The 19,112-nt window shown below is 33.3% G+C and overlaps 1 protein-coding gene across 2 annotated transcripts in view; it reads right to left on the bottom strand.

Annotated features, from left to right (window-relative positions):
- Window positions 1–19,112, bottom strand: part of LOC106664814 (transcriptional activator cubitus interruptus) — a 64,962-nt gene that overhangs the window by 26,166 nt on the left and 19,684 nt on the right. Inside the window, exon 1 of one of the 2 annotated variants that reach the window (XM_014390828.2) lies at window positions 8,154–8,647. The exons of the other annotated variant lie outside the window; for it this stretch is intronic. The gene's annotated coding sequence lies outside the window, so the exon portion shown is untranslated. Of the gene's footprint in view, window positions 1–8,153; window positions 8,648–19,112 lie in introns of those variants that run through there. 2 annotated transcript variants of the gene reach the window in all.

The following is a 19,112-nucleotide window of genomic DNA, read 5'->3' as shown; positions in this document are numbered from 1 at the left end:
AAAATATTAGACTTACTATTCAAGATTAGTAAATGAATAAAAATATAAAGGAGAATTGGAAAATAAATTGTAATGTTAGATAACATCTCCCAACAATTTACTGTGCAAGAAAGCAATGTTATGTTCCTTTTTTCTGTTCTTTTTTTTTTTGGTTTTTTATTCCTTTCTTCATTCAAGGTTGTATATCGGAATTTTGAACTCATGAAAAACTAGAAGGAGCATTTAGCTAGTAGCCCTGAGAGTCTGGTGTGACGTAGGTTTTAGAAAAACATTTTCTTTATCGTTCCAACGTTTCGATCTTTATTTAGATCATCTTCAGGGCTCAAAGTGTTTGTTTTCTGTGTAGATGTGTCATTCTTGTTTGTCGTGTTGAGAGTACCTACATATGCCAACTAAGACACCTTTTAACGATATTTTATTCTGGCCACATTGGGAGAATTTTAATTTTCACCTAATTAAATCGTACTATATATATAAAACTGTAAAACATATACTTTTCTTATAATTAATCATGTTTTACATTCCTCCTAAAGCATTCTTGAATTTGGGAAAGGGCCACGCGGGTTCAGTGATCTTGTTTTAGCTCAGAGTTGATCCAATCTGTCTAGAAAAAAAAAATTCCAAACATTTTCGATTCCTATGATACGCCTTACATAAAACATCCGGTCCTTCCAACTTAAAAAAAACCCCTAAGAAACTTTGTGTGTTAGCAATGGTCTGATTGATGGTGGTGATGTAAAAACGTAAAAAAATTGGATAATTTTAATTAATTATACTTTTAATCTACGTATTAGAAAATGTTAATGTTTTCTTCAACAAAACCGCTTAAATATGGACTAAATAGAACAGAAAAGGATGTAAAATTATTTAATTGAGATTATTATTTATTTGATTTTTAGATTGCACGCTTGGAAGAAAGAACTTTGATTTGTTTAGTCTATAAATCTGTGTGTTTATTATCAACGATTCACCTCGAAAATAACGAGTTCCGATTAGCTTTTAGAATTTTCTCAGGTCTCTCTTAAAATTGGCCATTTGTCAATAAAACCGATGCCTGAGAATTGACCCAAGCTATAAATAAAGACGTGATGTTTGTCTAAATGGAAAATTTCAAAGCGTAAAGAAAACCATAAACTAATACCGGCCCAGAGCTGGTTTCTGCCGGGATAGATGAAGTCATTATTTTATTCTTAAGGGCGCAGGTCTTCCCCGACTTTTTGTCTGTGGCCTGATTAGAGGTGAAGAAAAGAGAGGGGCTCGAGATGCGGAGGGAGGGACGTGGATTATTACCACGATTCGATATACTGTTAGCCCCTTTTCTTTTTTCAACGCCGGTATAATGAATGAGATGATCTGGAGTTCGGCCTTGGCTGGAGGAAAGGCACAATGGTTCCCGGCCCTGTTCTACCTGGCTGTCATCCTTCCTTGCCATATGCCTCCACATACCAAAGCCACTTCCAGCTCGGGCCTGTTTAGCGGCTCCGGTAAACCGTGCCCTTATATTGACGTGAAAGTAAATAAAAAAGGGATTGTTCAGTGGGATTTCACGGTTTCGGCCATTATCTAACCGTCGTGATAAATGTCAGTCAACGTAATTATCCATAACAAGTAGCTATATTGTTGTGCGTTGTATGTTCTTCATGGACATCTGGCGGGATTCTTTTTTTACTACCTAACACATCGAAATAGTGAAAAACAAGATTTATCGCTATGTCTTACGGTTCAAAACAACATTGTTATGTGAATTTATGTTATTTTACACTATTGCTAATAGTGTTAACAGTTTTAAAGTCGAGAGGTGTTGTGACGCAAGTGTACACTCGAGACAAGCAAGGTCTAGGGGCTGCTAACCGGTTGCAAGTGTGCTATTTCGTCAACATTTTTAAAGGCATTGATTCACTTACGACGTAACATTTACTTTATGCTAAAGACTGAAAAAGGAAGCCTAAAAGTAGTCAAAGCAGGAGAAATTATATTCTTCCAACGATTTCAACACGGCATTTTTTAAACTAATAAATCTAGCTAATCTCCGTTTTACATATCCTTGACATTAAAAGAAATCAATTAATTGTTATTAACAACGAAAAAGGTCTCGCAAAAACTTTAACAGACAAAAATCTCGAAAGGACGCCCACGTATATTCGTATTAACTCAGACATATTAGCGCAATAAAATGGGCAAAATATTTAAACGTTTTATTTCCGACGGCCAAAAAACAAGAAAAGGTTGTTCTGCGAAAGAAATTTTTTTGCGAGCGAATGTGTAATCTTGTGAGTAGGTGATCGGGAACTTATATAAATTTGTGCACAAGATATTGATTAATTAAACGAATAATATATTTAATATATTGAGAGGATGTCAGTAAGACAATGTCAACACAAGCCGAATTAGGCGACAAGCGATTGAATGAATGCAGGAATTATCAAGTGAATGAGTAGTTGATTGAATGGGAAAATGTAATTAATTCGAATTTTCAACGAGAGATTGACCTCTAGAAGATTTTACACTGAGAGGTAAAAAATATAACCACCCTCAATATTTTTAATAATCTGTTAGATAATCCTCCATTGATCATCTTACAACAATATTTGGTCCGTTTTAAAGAATTCGAGGTAAATAAAAATATAAAATCTCCCACTTGTTCTCACGATCTCTGTTTTGTTGGTTTTCCTGTTCTTCCTAACGTTCCAGTCGTTTGATTTTTCTAAGTTGTACCATATTTAAGTCTCAAATTTGTTTGAGTAATGGTTTTAGGTGATACAGATTCGGCTAGAATCATAGCATTGCTGGAAGATGGAAGAAGTCAAACGTATGTGGCCACGGTGTTTATCATTCCCAGAAAAACTTTCCGAAGAGTCTTCCAACACTGCCAAAATACTGGAGGTTACTCAAGACGGTGTTGATCAGGTCGCTATCGTGTCACATCTCGGAAAGATGATCGTTTCATTGTTTCGAATGTACTCCATACTCGATATTCTACTGCTTGATGTAGAAGGGTTGAGATCAACCAACGACTTAAACAAGATAGAAATGCTAATGTCAGTTTAAGGCAAGACTTTCAGAAGATGGATTTCGTGAGAGAAGGCCTGCAACTGGTCCAGAACTTCTGTCAAGGCACAGAACAGCTGCTCGGTTAGGAGTCGCAAGAAATCACATCAATTGATCTGAGCAAGATTGGGCTAATATATTGTTTTCGGATGAGACCAGGTTTTGTTTGAAGTCTTTTGACTGCAGAGATTGGGTTTGGAGAAGAATTGGAGAGCGATATATCACCTTAACATTTTCACTCCGGAGATGCTAGGAGGTGGTATTGTTATGTTTTGGGCAGGCATTTCTATAGAAGGACACACAAACTTGATCTACATCGAGGTTCATAACAGCTGCTCGATATATTGAAGATGTGTTATCAGAAGTTGTTCCTCAAATGCCACTAATTGGCGACGGTTTTATTTTTATGTATGACAACGCAAGGCTCCTCCACATAGCTAGGATCCTAGCTGAGCGTGTAGTCCGGACTTAAATCCTAAACACCTTTGGAACGAGTTGTCAAAAATCACGCCCAGTGGTGTCAGAGAATTTGCAGAAAATAAGAATGGCGGTGTAGGAGGAATATGAGAATATTCCACAACACCATATTCAAAACCACATAAAACCGATACCACATAGAATGCAAGCAATAGTTATTAGCAATAATTTCAATGCGACCATAAGCAAATGAATGCAGGAATGAGCAAGTGAATGAGTTATTTGGTGAATGAGTAATTAAATGAATTTACAAATGAAAGACTAAGTAAATGGATAATATAAATGTGAATGAGTGAATCAGTGAATTTAGGAGTTTTTGAAGGTGAACAAGATTTGAGTGTATATGCGAAAAGTGAATGATCAAGATACTGCGTAATTCAGTTTTAATCAAGTTAATGGGTTTTTTGAGAAACCGGTGATCGTGTAAAGGTGAATGAATGATCGAAGTGAATAATTTATCAGGTTCTCTATTAATTGCGCGAGAAAATACAACAGCGTGTTATGTAATGGGGGACGGAGCGAGTAATTGTGTTTATACGTGTGTACATTAAATGTGAACCATTTGCTCTGCTACCGTTCGTGTCAAGGTGTGCATTCTGTAACAACAGCCAACAACAAACAACAAAGATTTAGGGATTAGACCCTACATTTGACAACTCCTCCGCTTTGTATTCATAAGAATCAGGAGGGGATTGTTGTACACATGCGTTTGTAATGTGTCCATGCGTCTTTTGTGGGTTAATGTTTTTCTAATCCTTCATTTATCTCCCACATTTAACTGACTTTACCATTCCGTTACTGGGATGTGTTAAAATGGGAAAATTTCGACATATGTGCAGGACGGAGCAGGATCAAAAGTTCTTGTTGGCTATCCATGTTTGAAAAAAACACCATAAAAGTAACATAAAAAATGTAAATTATTGTCGATGTAGTCGCATAAAAGTTCGACTTTCTAACAAACTGGTCAATCATCTGTTCTACTTTTTCGCAATGAATTGTTTTTTATGTTAACGTTTGTCGACCGAGCTGATCACAAAGGCGAAGTAGTAAAGGACTTTATTTAAATGTATACTTAAAAATTTCTGAGAATAAAAAAGATTCCTAGTATGTTCATTGATGAATCCAAAACTAATTTAAAATAGCACTCACTTTTATTTACAGACTTTATCATAAAAGTTTAAGCTAGGTCTAAATTTAATAATGTGTTATAACAAAGTGTAAAGAGTTAGGGAATTTATCTTTTTCAAGGTATGACGAAAAAAATGGTATTTTTCGATGAATAGCAACCAGAAAGATAGTACAACTTACAATTTAACTTCAGATAGAATTTAAAATATGCTTGACGTTTGTTTTATTGCATCGGACACAAATGTAGGACAGTTTTCTTTTTGAAAGGGGCAGACTACCTGGAACGCCTTTTCTACCTGGGAGTGAAAATACTGAGATGGAAAATTTGTAAAGTTGAGGAAAGTAGAGGGACAAAATTGAGGAGAGCAACGGCCTCTTCGGTATTGCAAATTTATTGAATGAATCCTCGTATTGTTTTTCTAAAAACCAAACATTTTTAAAATCAACAGGATGGCTTAACTTCCAACTACCCGCTGGCTGGTACGGTGAGGGGACAAGTACTTTTTCATCTTTCATGTAATTCTCAACTAAAAAACCATGGGGGACGAAGTCAAAACCACTCATGTGGCAAGTCCAAGTCGGGCATCCTATGTTCTCGGCCTCCGCAGTCCTATCAACACTTCAGTACATTAAAAAATAGATACAAAATAATAATTTACAAAGCAATGTGGTCATTTTGTTTGGGGATTAGCAGCTGATGAACAAGCTAAAATTAGCGGATTAGAGTTGAAAAAAACCGATTTATGTTAAAAAAAACTGACGAAGATTTCGCCCATTCTTATATAATCTGTTAGAACTTTTTAAAAGAATTAAAAACTAATTAATGAATTAATTTAAGGTTCTTTAATAGACTAATTTCCAACGAGTTAAGCTTTAGAAATCCACTCTAATAACACACGTCCCAACTTTCGAATGCCAACATTTGTCCAGATCTGTCGTTACGTAACCGACAAGACTTTGGATGATCCAACTTGATTTTTCTATAAATAATCAACATGAAAAACATCCCAAAAAATTTGTAAATTTGGAACTGTTGGGTAAATTAAGACGTGGAGTTTTTTTTCCCCAAAAGATTGGTTCAACTTATAGCTCGGGTTGGTTGAAACTTGAAAGAGAAATACTTTTACAAAGCTGTCATTAGTTCTCATCCCACAGACATATCTGGATTTTCTTGAAAGACGAATAGGGACGGAATGTCGGAGTCGGAAAAGAAAAAGAGGCTTTTTAATTTTGTAGCCGGGTAAAATAAATTCAAACACGTTGAATTCTCATCCAAGACAGGATGTAAATTTTACACCGCTTAAAAGAAAAAAAAACATTAAACTTATTCACCCTCTATGTCCTAAGAATTCAACCTTACCTATAATAAAAATATAAAGGTTGCTCACTTGGACATTAACCTAATAAGCATATTATTTTATTGAATTCCATACTCAGACTAAAAAATCAAGAAAGTAAATAAACTGGAAAATACGAAGCATCCTACAAAATTAACAGTGGATATTTCTATAAATTTTCAAGCCTTAAGCATGAAGTTTGTATGTTTTTACACCATTCAATTTATTCCTTTTCAGTCTTAATTTTAATCCTTTCAATCAATTAATCTTTTTATGTAAGATATTGGTTGAAATGACCAAGCTGTCGGACATGACCTTACATAAAAAAATTAATTTATTGAAAGAAGTTATTTGGTCAATCGGAACACGAAATATAACGGACTTAATTTTAATAATGAATGAAGCGCAATCTCAATCAGTTTTTAATAACCAATTACTTTGTAAAACCAAATAGTTAGTTAATCGGGGCAAACGAAGTAGTCAATAACTTACTTCCTCTTTCCAGCTTTAAAAATCATTGAGTCAATGCCTTCAGAGTAATTATTATTCAGTCAATAAATGTCTAATTTATTTTAAGTTTTTAACACAATATGTCATTAATTTTTCTTTTTCGTTTTATTGCCATAAACTCAATTCACTGTTTATTGGATATTTCAGTTATCCAATTTGGGCTTATTGCAACAAGTTAGAAAATCCCAGGCATAGATAATAGTTTATTTTTTCCCTATTAATGTATTGCCACAATTTTTTCTTCTACAAATCCTAAATCAAAGTATAAGTTTAATTGCCTTACTATTTGGGTATCGTTCGACAAATCCCAAAGTACTTATAACAAAAAAGTAAATAGTCATAGAATTTATATTCTGACTGACAGATTAATTTTAAAAAAAGCAATAGAGGTTCATTTTTGTTTGTTCTTTCCTTTTTTTATACATAGCTAATGTTTTAGAAATTTAGAAGCTCCTAGATCAAAATAAGAGCGAAAAACACCCCTTTAGAGGTTTGTTTTGAAAATGTCAAAGTTCCTAAAAAGATAAATCATTATACTATATTGGCATCGTTTTAAGAATATCAACCATCTCAAAGCAGAACAGATAATAATTTTCCTACACAAGTATTTTTTTATTGATATTTCTACATTTCAAAAATTTAATACTACTTTTTCTTTTGAATATTGTTAGTATTTTCTATTAATATATTCCATAATAATTTTTTTGTTCTGATTTTGAAAGTGTAAATTTACGGAACCATATCGTAGATCCTTTTTTTTAGGAACAAATGGTACTAAGTTAAATGGTATAATATAATTTTACTAATCAATTTTAATTATTTATGTTAACAACATCTAATCTTTAAAATCAGATTGCCTCATTTTTAATCTTTTGTCTCAAAATTTACAATTGTAAATCAAGCCTCATATTCTATTCCTACCCAATAGATTTTATATTACGAATCTATTTCTGATAATTTCCATTGATAAAATTATATTAAAGTCAAGTTTTATGGTCATATCGTTTGCACAGATATAATTCAAAGGTTTTGTTGTTTTTCTAATGAGTACCTTGTGGGAAAAAGATTCTATATTATTCTTAATATGCTTTACTACTTATTGATATTGGAAAGAGTTATCCTAAAGGCTGTTGATGCAGTTGTGTAAAAAGCCGCATAGGATCGAACGGAAAACTCCCTTTGTTCATTAGTTTTGATTTCTTTCAAAATATTGCAATGCTGCAGCAGTTGAAGGAATTTTGCGAGAAAACGTATTTCATAATACTACGCTCGTTCGGTTTTCTTTTCAACTTAAGTTTCCACGCGAGGGCTTCATTGTGCCTGTCTATTCAACGACTCAGCCATTGTCAACATCCGGAAACAGGTTTTCAAATATTGTACGAAAAGGGGAAAATTTTTAGGGTTTCCTGCGACAGCGAAAAATAAAACTTGAAGTGACTAGGGATTTGGCAGATTTTATCCTTAAAACACTATATTTTCGTTTTATTCATCTTCCAAACGCAAACTCTGGCTAAAATTATGTAATTTTATCAAATATTGTAAGTTTAGGAAGTTTTTGTGGCCAATACGTTAGAAAGGTGAATTTAATCTTTTGATATGGTTATTAATCGGTTTTCAGAATTTATCAATATTCTTTAATTAAAAGTAACTTACTTAGTTTTAATTTTTTTAAAGTATTCGTAGTTTAGTAACTAGGCCGAGTGTCATCCTCAAGAGGTCGGATGGTGCGACGTGGGCCAAAAGGCTGAACGCTCACCCCGCCAGGAACCCGTGACAAAGCACTGATCAACCATCACTTTTTCTTGGTTATTAATGCACTAATTCTGCACTCAAAGAACAAAAACACTGTACACTGGAGTCGAGAAATCCGATCGAAAGTCGGTAGGGTACTGGCCACCCAAGAGGACTAGACGACTGGCTTAGGCCCGAAGAGGGGAGACCCAGATGGAATTATCAACTCAAACAACCCAATCACAAAACCCGCCTCTACAACTCTTCATCTATCTCACTCGCTCTTATATTCACTCATTTCTTTCTCCTTCCAGCCGTTTTACAATCTCGAAGAAGAATTTCTTGATCACCTCGGCCCTGGAAGTGAAATAAAGACCTAAAGAAATAAAAAACCAGAGAAGGTATGCGGATAAAAGGGGAAAACATTACATGCAGAACCAAATGAAATATATATAAAAGTTTGATTTGCTCTGAGGTGAAACAGCTTTAACAAAAATCGTTACTTAAAAAATAGTATGCATTAGACAGAAAAGAAATTATTTAAATCTATAAAAACATCACAATTGCACGGTTATATATTCTTTTATATTCTACACATACAAGAAAAATTAGTCCCAGTTATAATATTAGAAAAATATGCAATTTGAAAAGAAATTTTAAAAGGAAGCCACTATTGTTTATGAAACACTGATCGGGGTACTATTTTTGATAGTAATTTACTCAAAAGAAAAATTGACATGTTATATATCAAATGTTGTAAAAGAGCAAAAAGCAAAAGGAAGTTCATTACTACCGCTTTACTGAATACTAAGCTTAATTAGTTAATTGAATTATATGTAATAGTACATATAGTAATATGTATTAAAAATATGTATTAGAATCAGAGTTTTTAAATTAATAAAAAATGAGACCACTCCGGTTAATATATTATTTTATTTTAATTCATATATGCAGCGGTTTTAATTGACTGAATTAATTACTTTAAATAATAAGCTAATAATTAAAATATTATTTTATATTATAGTACATCATCAATATTTAATTGGTTGATACTTCAACTGTGGTAAAAATTGATAAAGACTAGTTTTTATGTTTTTGTAAATTGCTTGTGAAATATTAAGGTTGGTTTTATTAAGCTTAATTTATGTATTATTAAGCTTTTATTCGTTCCTGATGTTGGTCTTAAAAAACCAATTAAATTATACTCAAATAATAAAATGTATAAACGATAAAAAATACCTATCGTAAAAGGTGTAATAAAGGAGAAAATTACTAAAACTACTAATATTGCTCGTAACATATTTAAAGTTTAAAAAAACAGGATTCATGACACTTGCAAATTTGTGTCTATCGAAGCAATAAAATAAAAATCAAATACATATTATATTATAGTAGAAGAATATCACACGAAAAAATTAAGAGTTTTATAGTTGAGTAATTACTGCTGCTTATAAAACACTAAGCTTATAGTTTCAGCATATGAAATTAAATTCTTTTTAAAAAAAAGTCTGCTTCGCACATCTATTTATGTTATTAATATATTATTATCATTATTTCAATTATAAAAGAAAAGTCTAAAAGAACCAGTATTTATAAATGACCATTGCATATAACATATAAATCTTATATTTCCTTCTTATGGACAATCGCTATTGTTATTCTCATCTTCCACATAAACAAAGGCCGGGGGCGTCGGTGGCCGCTACGGTTTAGGCGTTGACACGGCGCTCATCACTGTAAGGTAAAGGTCCCGGGTTCGAATCCAGCGGCCCTGGATTCGAACCCGACATACTTACAAATGGGCTTTTTTTCAAAAACCCCAGCACCCCAAGGGTTGATATAACCTCTGCTGTTTCGAACCCTCGTTAAAAAAAAGAAAGAAAAAAAAGCCGTATATAATATTCCGAGTAAAATATTTTTTAAAATGGACTATTCTACAAAACTTAATTTTGTTTCATGTTCACTTTCATCATTGAAATAAATAGTAAAAATGACCAAAATGAGAAAGGAGAATCATTTTTAAATGTTGCTTATTTCTTATGGAATATACATATCTCCGCGACGTTTTTTTAAATCTCAGATAAATAATATAAATAAATTCGTTAAAATATTATATTAGGAGCACAATTACAAAAGAACCCGTATTTATACAGGTGTATTGCTTATGAAATATTAATCTTATATTTCTGGTTTATGTTTTTCATCACTATTGTTTTTATATATTCCACTTTAAAAAAAAGAATTGATGTATGTATACACACATCTACTGCAAATAAATATCAATTCCGTTTCGTTTTTGAGGTAACCAAATCAAAAGAGAATAACAGTGTCTAATGGTGAATCATTTTTAAATGATGTTTATTACTTATCAAATAATAAATTTGATAAAATTTAAGATTAGGAACACAATTGCAGACTCGTTGCGAACCAAATCTAAGTATTTAGCATTCTAGACAAAAATTATAAGGAAGCTTGTAGTTTGTGCTGTCGGTATTAATGGTTATCTGAGGAATAACTATCACTTAAATGCTGAAAGTCGCATAAAAATCCTCGTAACTTCCACGACAGATTTGTTTGAATATTTATAGGATGTACGATAGACTTAATTTTCTATGATAACACGATTTGTTATTTGTTTGACGGATTCTATTAGCGACAATAAAATCAGAGTTGATTAAGTTTAATCAAAATTCAGGACCTTTTATTAATAACATTAAGTAATCTAACGTAAATGTTTTTGTAAGAAAAAAGCTTATTAAATTAAAATGTTGAGATAAAATGGTCCTTTATTAATCGATATTCCCGAATGGATTGTTTTCCTTATACAATTACTTTACCCTCAGATAATATTTATTTAATGCCTATATTCTGCTGAAGTTACGCCAATTGAGGAATTTCGCACATGCAAGTTAATTAAAGTTAATCCAGCTGTTTTATTGCAAGCCCCATCCCCTCCCCAATTTCCGTCTTGGTGCTCTAAAAGATAAATATTCATGCAGATTTTACTTATGAAAAGTGCATAAATGGCTCCTTGGCGGAAACGTAGCAGGCTTAATTAGCTTAATAAAACTCTTGCACGAATCCTTTGTATGTTTTTCGTAATTTAAATAAATCTTATTCTGTATGCATGTATACAGTAACAAAATCATTTTATGATATTTTTTTTCAAAGTACTGGAACATTTAATAAGTTAATATTATGCCATGATTGGTTTGATTAATACGACCATGGGTCAATCTGCGCTAAACGATCCCATTATCCTTTCTTTTGTTACTCAATAAATTTGTTAATTTCTTTTTATTAAGGTTTAAATAGTCCTTTGTTACAATGTATATATTCACGTCAGTCGACTTACTTTAAGAAAGATTTGATTTGACAGAAGCCAAAGGTCCAGAAAATGAGGTCCAGCGTATTGGGTTTCAAAGGTCTCACACAATCACGTCCCACCATCTCGTGCACGGACATTTTGGAATCATTAGACCCACTAGAATTTCCTACCGTTCAACTAACACCAAATAAAATCAAGTTTAACGAAGATAAACAAAGGAGTCTGTACCCCTTTGGACGTTCGGTTACTCTCCCGTCCCATTGTCATGTCTCCACTCGCTCAATATTCATCCACAATCTTACGCTCTTCAACTAACTTGTTCTTCTGAATAAAACGAAAAACCTGTTCGAGACAGTAGCACGGGTAACGCCGCCTCTGTACGTCTAATCAAACGCATTGTTTGTACTAATGCTCGCCCGGATGAAACGCCCTTTTTGACTGTTTTAAACAAAGAGGTTTAATTGTTTGCTTACCTTAACAATGACAGAAAATTTCTGAACAACAAAAGTACTGTTTACACCTAGATTAACTGATTATTTGTGTTTCTATCTGTGTTTACTTCACGATTCTTGTATTTTTTTATTTGGAGTCAATCTTGGATTTTATCCATGATTTGTGGATATTTTAATTTCTTTTGTAAAGCAAAAGTACCTATTTAGCTATACCTTGGCCAATGATAATTTTTTCAAATTGAACTGCCAATCATCATTTTGAATTATAAATACAATCTGTGACCATAAGTTATTAGATCTTTCAGGCCGACCGTGCGAGTGTTGTTTTCTCAACCATTTACAATAGGAGTCCTTTAGTCAGGGTTGTAAGCAGGGTGAGGCACGGATGGCCGAATACTAAAGATGGCGAAAAGACAAAACGCGTCTGACAGGGTTAATCCAAAATGATCAGAAATCTCCAAACTACGTAAACATACAGTGATAGTTTTTTATTGTATTATATAATTGAAAGCTTCACTTTAAAATAAAATTTTAAATCAAAGATCCCAAATGTATTAGTGAAGAAAAATTCGATTAGATAAAAGTAATTAATGTTCCGACTACACGAAGAATAATAAAAATAACTCATTTTAGAACGTAGTAAAATGAAGAATGGGAAAAGTCGAAGTCAAGCCCCCTGATGATGTATTACGCCTGTAAATAACATCGTTTCTTTAATGTACGGGAGATTAAACAAGTCCGGCTCTAAAGATTTGAACGGTTAGACTGAATAAATACAGGCCCACTCTCACAGCCACTGAAACGGTATGATGATGACGAATCGTCTATTTGGTCATCTAATGACGACCCATCGTCTAGTATGCCTTTCGACTTGAACCGAAAAAAACCCGAGGAGAAAACATTCTAATGATGATGGGGAATTTCGACTTGAAGTACTCTTTTCGAAACACAGGCCTTACAAAAACTTGTTTATTATTGTTCAATAATAAATAATCAATGAGTTTTGTTGTACTATTGGGTTGTCCGGAAAATAATGCAGGATTTTGGTATTAAACAAAAAAAAAGAAACTAGTTACTTTAAAGCAATGTTCTTTAATCAAAANGTAATCCTGTAAACGTAAACAGAATATTTTATATAGATTTTTTTTAATGAAAACTTAAAATCCTGCATTATTTTCCGGACAACCCAATAATTAGAACACATTTGTAGATTACTCTTTTAAATACAGGTTTAAATCAATAATTTAAACAGAAACTTATTTTTTCAATATCCTATGTACATTGTTTTGAATAAATTTTATCACGTAGCAATAGATCCGCCTAGTTTCGTTTTTTTCGTTACAGAAAGTTAAAGTTATTTAGTAGAAAGTTAATTATATTGTTCAAGATTTTAAGCAAGCTCAAATGTACTAAGAAAAAAAGTATATAAGTATTTGTTCTGATCTTATATCCCTGTCGTAAGTTGTAAAAAATTAAGCCTGACGTGAAATTCCCATACGATATGATACCTATAAGCAAATCAAATATGGCAAAATGGAATTGTAACTATTTTACTAACCATTTTGAATTCCTTTGTAATGTTTGATTTATTGGGATTCAGTTATATTTTTTGTTCATCGACAAATTAGATATTAGTAGATAAAATTTGTAAAGTAAGCTTTAAAGGAACACGAAAAAATATCTAGGTACACCCATGGAAGAAAGTAGAGGGGGAGATCGTGTTGCCTCCAGGGGCAGCAGCGATAGTAATAATTACAGTCGTCTGGCGATGGCAATGGCCGACCTCCACCATCTTTATCACAGTATTCTGGATAAAGCACGGGCTTTTCTTTTATGTAACACACGAGTTTTGTTTCATTAACATGATATTTGCTCAGGACAAAAATTGGACACTGGGCTATTTTGCATGTTTGTCTGCTAGGACTAGATCTCTTGATCCGTCGTCTTTTATGATTTGACGATTCCGTCTCCTCAGATGAGTGGAGAAAGGGGATTCAAGGGCGTGGGAGTACGCTCGCCGTTCTCGAAGGGCGACTCATAAAACATAAAAGCGTATAACGCGACGAAATGAAAAACGACATTGAGATCCGTGTCCGATCGATTCGAAACGCCAACACGGCACGTTCCAAACTAGCGGAGAACAGACTTTTATGATCGAATCCCTTTGAAGAAAAAGGCCCCATTTCCTTCTGGATTGGGGATGAATGGGAGGCGCGTTCGCCCGTTAGACCAAACCTGTCCGATTCGGGGCCTCGGGGACTAATTAATAACGAGAACGATAATTATGTCGGTATGGGCATCTCTTAAAAACTTTATTTACATGTAAATGTGGCCTTCAATCACCACCATTAACTTTTACTTTACACAACCTGCCAGTCCCCAACATCTATATCAATTATATCTCACTAACACCCTCCTCCTATCCCTCTGACCATACCTTGACAAAACAAACACTTAAAAATCAGGGTTTTAACAATATTTTAAATAATCTAGCATTACATATATGAACCATTGGATAGTGCCAAAACGTAATAATTAATTAACGGTCACTAAATCCCTTACAAATATGTTTTATATATAACCGCTCAAAATCATGATTCTGAATCTGAACTCCATACAAGGAAAAGAAACAAATACAAGGCAATCCTTCCCCATATCTCATAACTTTCAATTAATTAAGGTTTTTAGTTGAAATAAAAAAGTCAGTGTCACACGCGGGATTCGAACCCACGACCTTCGGCTAGATACGCCGCTACTCTATCGCTTGAGCTATCGTGACTTCGATCCACTCGGACACTAACTTCCCATATCAACCCCACCTTTTTGAATTTTCCCTCCTATCTCATAACTAACTAATTAACTAATTATGGAGCTTTATAAACTATAATTTGTTGAAGTTTTGAGGATCGGTCAAGAATAAGGTAGTTTAGAAAAACACCTTTTTTATTTTTTTTGGGGACGTTCGACCTTCAGGGCATAAAGTGTGGTGCTATTCTTGTGGCGTCATATTGGTGTTGTGTGAAAGGAGGAAAATATAAATTGGTATACGTACATTTGTTTAAGTGAATGTGGTTGCTAGTTAGTTTGGGAAAGTCAGCTAGTTCGTATGAGTGACTAAGTCAATTTGTGAGCGTGAGTACGTTAGTTTGTTTGAAAGAGTATGCTAGATTGTACGAGTGACTAAGTCAATTTGTTTGCGTGAGTATGGGTCTTTATTGTGTAAGTTTGTTTGTTAATTAGATTATGTTAGTTTGTGTTTGCATGAGTATGTTTGTATGTTTCTGTGCGTTTTTTTTTTTATAAATGTGGTAATTTGTTTGAGTGACTAAATTAATTCGTTTGCGTGAGTATGTTTGGTTGTTTGACACTATATGTTTGTTGTTTACGGGAGTGAGTGCTTTAGTTACATGGTTTGATTTTTTTTAATGAAAATAAATTTGTATGCGTGAGTATGTTGTTTGAATGAGTGTATTTGCATACGTATGTTAGTTTGTTGGAGTGAATGTGCTTATTAGTTGGTTTAAAAGAGTATATTAGTTTGAGTGAATGTGTTTGTAATTTTGTTTAGGAGAATATGTTGGTTGAATGAATGTGTTTGCGCAAGTATATAGTTTAATAGGAGAATATGTTTGTTCGAGTCACTAAATTAATTTTTTGGCGTGTGTATGTTTGTAGGCAAGAATAAGTCTATCTGTAGATTGCCATTATCGCTGAATTTATTCGTGGAAAACAAACATTTAATTTACTTGATGTTTGTTAGAAAATAAAGTTATTCTTCATTTTTAAGTCTGTCAAATAACTGGAAAAATTTTCTAAGGTTTCTTGGCATATTTTTTGTTATGGGCTGATATTTAATTGGTGGCTTAGGTTATTTCATGCGCCAGGGCATTAACAAAAAAGTAGTATTTTCCCATGGTGTTTTGATAAAAATTAACATTAATTAATGTTAAACGTCGAAATGGTTGTAGGCATTTGATCAGAAAAACTGTCTAAAATGCTGTCTTAAAATCATATGCAATATGTTTTATTAATTGGCTATAGTTAGTGTATGTAAGAACTTAGTTATGTAAGCACTTAACATTAATGTTATCAATGGCAACCATGAAGTTTGGTAAAAATTTTGACTAATGAATCGCATGGTTTCGCATTTTATCGCTAAGTTTTGTTTAATATGGTATATAATATTTCAGGTTTACCGTACATTTGTCTTTACAATCGTTTTTCTTATTAAAAAAATTGATTATGCGATTTTTTTGCCTTATACAACTTCACTTTTTAAAACAGTTTAAAATGGGAGGTCATTTAAATTTGGATTATTTTGATATGCCACGTGGTGGTGGATAAAGTACTACAGAGGGTGCACTTAGCCTAAGGACATTTATTAGAAATTTTATCGTCTATTTTGAACTTGTTAATAAATGAGAAATTAATTTTCGTATTGATATATATGAATATAAAATTCGAAATTATTTTCAACTAACGTGGTCCTCCAGGTCTCGCTATTTCTATTGGGCTTGACTCGATCTTGTATTTAGTTTACCATGATTATGCTGCATCATGAAATTGACTGAATGAAATCTCACATTATCAATAATCCTCATTCCTGGAAGGAAATTTAACGATTTACACTGAAGTTCATCTTCATCAATTGTGTTGTTACTGACATTGTCGATGAGGATGTGAAAGTCAAAGAAAAAAGAAGAAAAAAAGAAGAAGAAACATAGTTTCTAGGTTCGACAATTGAGGCCTGGGGCCTGTCAGTGTGGGAATTCGTGCCTATACCTGACGCCAATAAATAACCCAGTAACGGTAGAAACCCTCTCGCCTCCCCCCGCAGTTTGGGTTAGTTGAAACATAGGATGACAATCTAACTTCACCCACGGGTTCGAAACTACCTCTTAAACGGACACCTTTCACCCCCCGGTGAGGTTGGTGACTGACATTTCCATGCTTACCACTTTATTGTCCACTAAAACGTTCGAATATCAGAGTGCATCAGTAAAAAATTGTATAGTTTAAATAAACAACTGAAGTGTTAACTGAACACACTGAACGTAACATAAAATAGTAGCATATTAAGTACACTCTCTGGCAAAGAAAGTAACAAAACACATATAGAACATTAAAAAAAATAAATGCATAAACAAACCAAAATAAATACACAACCAATCTTATGGTTTGTTGGATATATTTCACAAATATATAATTTGTAGATAGTAGAACAAGTTATTTTTTAAAATATACATAATATTTTTGTTTGTTTCAGGTAAGTTAAATTCTGCCAAATATTACATTGAAATCAAGTTGATTGTGGTAAGTGTTATCATAAGATTTTCGGTTTTTCTAGTTTATCAGTTTGTATATTTAGGCTTTTTTTAATGTGCGAAACGCTACCATGAATTTTTTTATGGTGTCCATCCTGATTTTGTGGAACTCAATAATAAGATGATGAGTAGGAAATAAATAAATAGTGGAACCGACAATTTATTTCCTACCCATCCTCTTACCATGGATTTGGTAAATTTTGCCAATTGACGAATTCGTTTTAACCAAGTTTTTGCAAATATTCGCAATTTTCCGTGCTTTTGAAAATTTAGAGCGACGTATTATCTAGACGTCCTGAAAAATCAGGTAATCAAAAATTTGTTCTCAAATATGCCATAAAACTTTTATATCTGAAAAAGAATATTGATTTTCTCTGCTCTACGATGAGATACTCAATAACAGAAGAATGTGAAAGATGGTGAATCGATGGCGTTTTCCAGTATACTACAGTTATAGATACAGTCCTTGGCAATGTTGAACTGGAATGAAATTTGCAACTATCTATTAACTAATAACTTAAATGTATAATAACTTAATTATGTCAATTTACAGACATAATTATTTTTCCATACAAACCACCACTATATTATTCGTGAGTAAAAGATAGGTCGATACGTATGGTGGTAAAGATAGTAGGAAACGGGGTTTGTACTCCCCAGGAAATTCAGCTTTCTGGCTTATTGTACCTTCGTAGTTTCTTAGTTCAGTGCAATAGACTCTATCCTTCTCCTTAGAAGTATTACATCATCGACTGTCACTGCTACAATTTCCTTCCCTAATTTTTTTTCGTATGTTAGGTTGAATCTCCATTGAGCTGTTGCTTCGCATTCGAAGATGATATGGGTGGCTGTTTCCTCTTCCTTATTACATAATCTGCAGATGGGATCATAGTTGTACATGTGTAGATCACTATCAGATGCCAGTGACCGGTCAGTAGTCCTGTCACCCCTCTGAGTTTAGCCCTCTCCAGTTGCGGTAGTGATTTTGCCAGTCTTAGTGAGGGTTGTTTCATCAAAAGTTTACTGTGTCTAGCACCGCTAGAGTTTATCCACTTCTCCTTTTGTTTTGTTTGGACCCATTCTGCGATGGAGGATTCTATATTTGTTTTTGTTACCCCAAGTATAGGTTCGGGCCTATGTATGGTCTTGCGGATCCTCCTCTGGCTAGTGTGTCTGGTTTCTCGTTAACCAAAATTCCTCTGTGCCCTGGCACCCAAGATATCATCAGGTTGTTGGTTTTGGAAATTTTGGATGTATTCACTGACTAATTTTCATGTAATTCTTTTACATGCTAGTGCTTTAATGGCTGCTTGGATATCAGATTTTATGCGATATTTTGCCAGTGTAACCTCTTTTAAGAATTTCCAGGGCACGAGCATTGAAGTGTACATCCCTAATGAGTTTGATTGCTCGATTATTATGTACAAATGGATTATACATATAATGATTAATAATTTAACAAATAAAGTATCGTAAGTGACTCAAGTCGTTAAAGAAGACCACTAAAGCTGTAAAGGTATGAGGTGGCAATACAATGGAAATTTTGTAACATTGATTTATTTCAAATAAATTTTTGAAAAAGTACTACGGAAGGAGAAAAGCTTCTTCTTAGTTTTCAAAATACTATTAAATGCTGGGTATTAATAATTTAACAACTCAAGTACCTTAAATGTCTCAATCGTTAGATAAACCCACGAAAGGAGTAAAAGTGTGAGTCAATAAAATGGAAATGTTTGTACAATTAACTTATTACAAATCCACCTTTTGAAGAAGGCAC

This window comes from Cimex lectularius, unplaced genomic scaffold (genome assembly GCF_000648675.2).
Source record: "Cimex lectularius strain Harlan isolate CLEC.00 unplaced genomic scaffold, Clec_2.1 scaffold105, whole genome shotgun sequence".
Taxonomy (NCBI): Eukaryota; Metazoa; Arthropoda; class Insecta; order Hemiptera; family Cimicidae; genus Cimex; species Cimex lectularius.
This window is presented reverse-complemented; position numbering and strand designations above follow the sequence as displayed.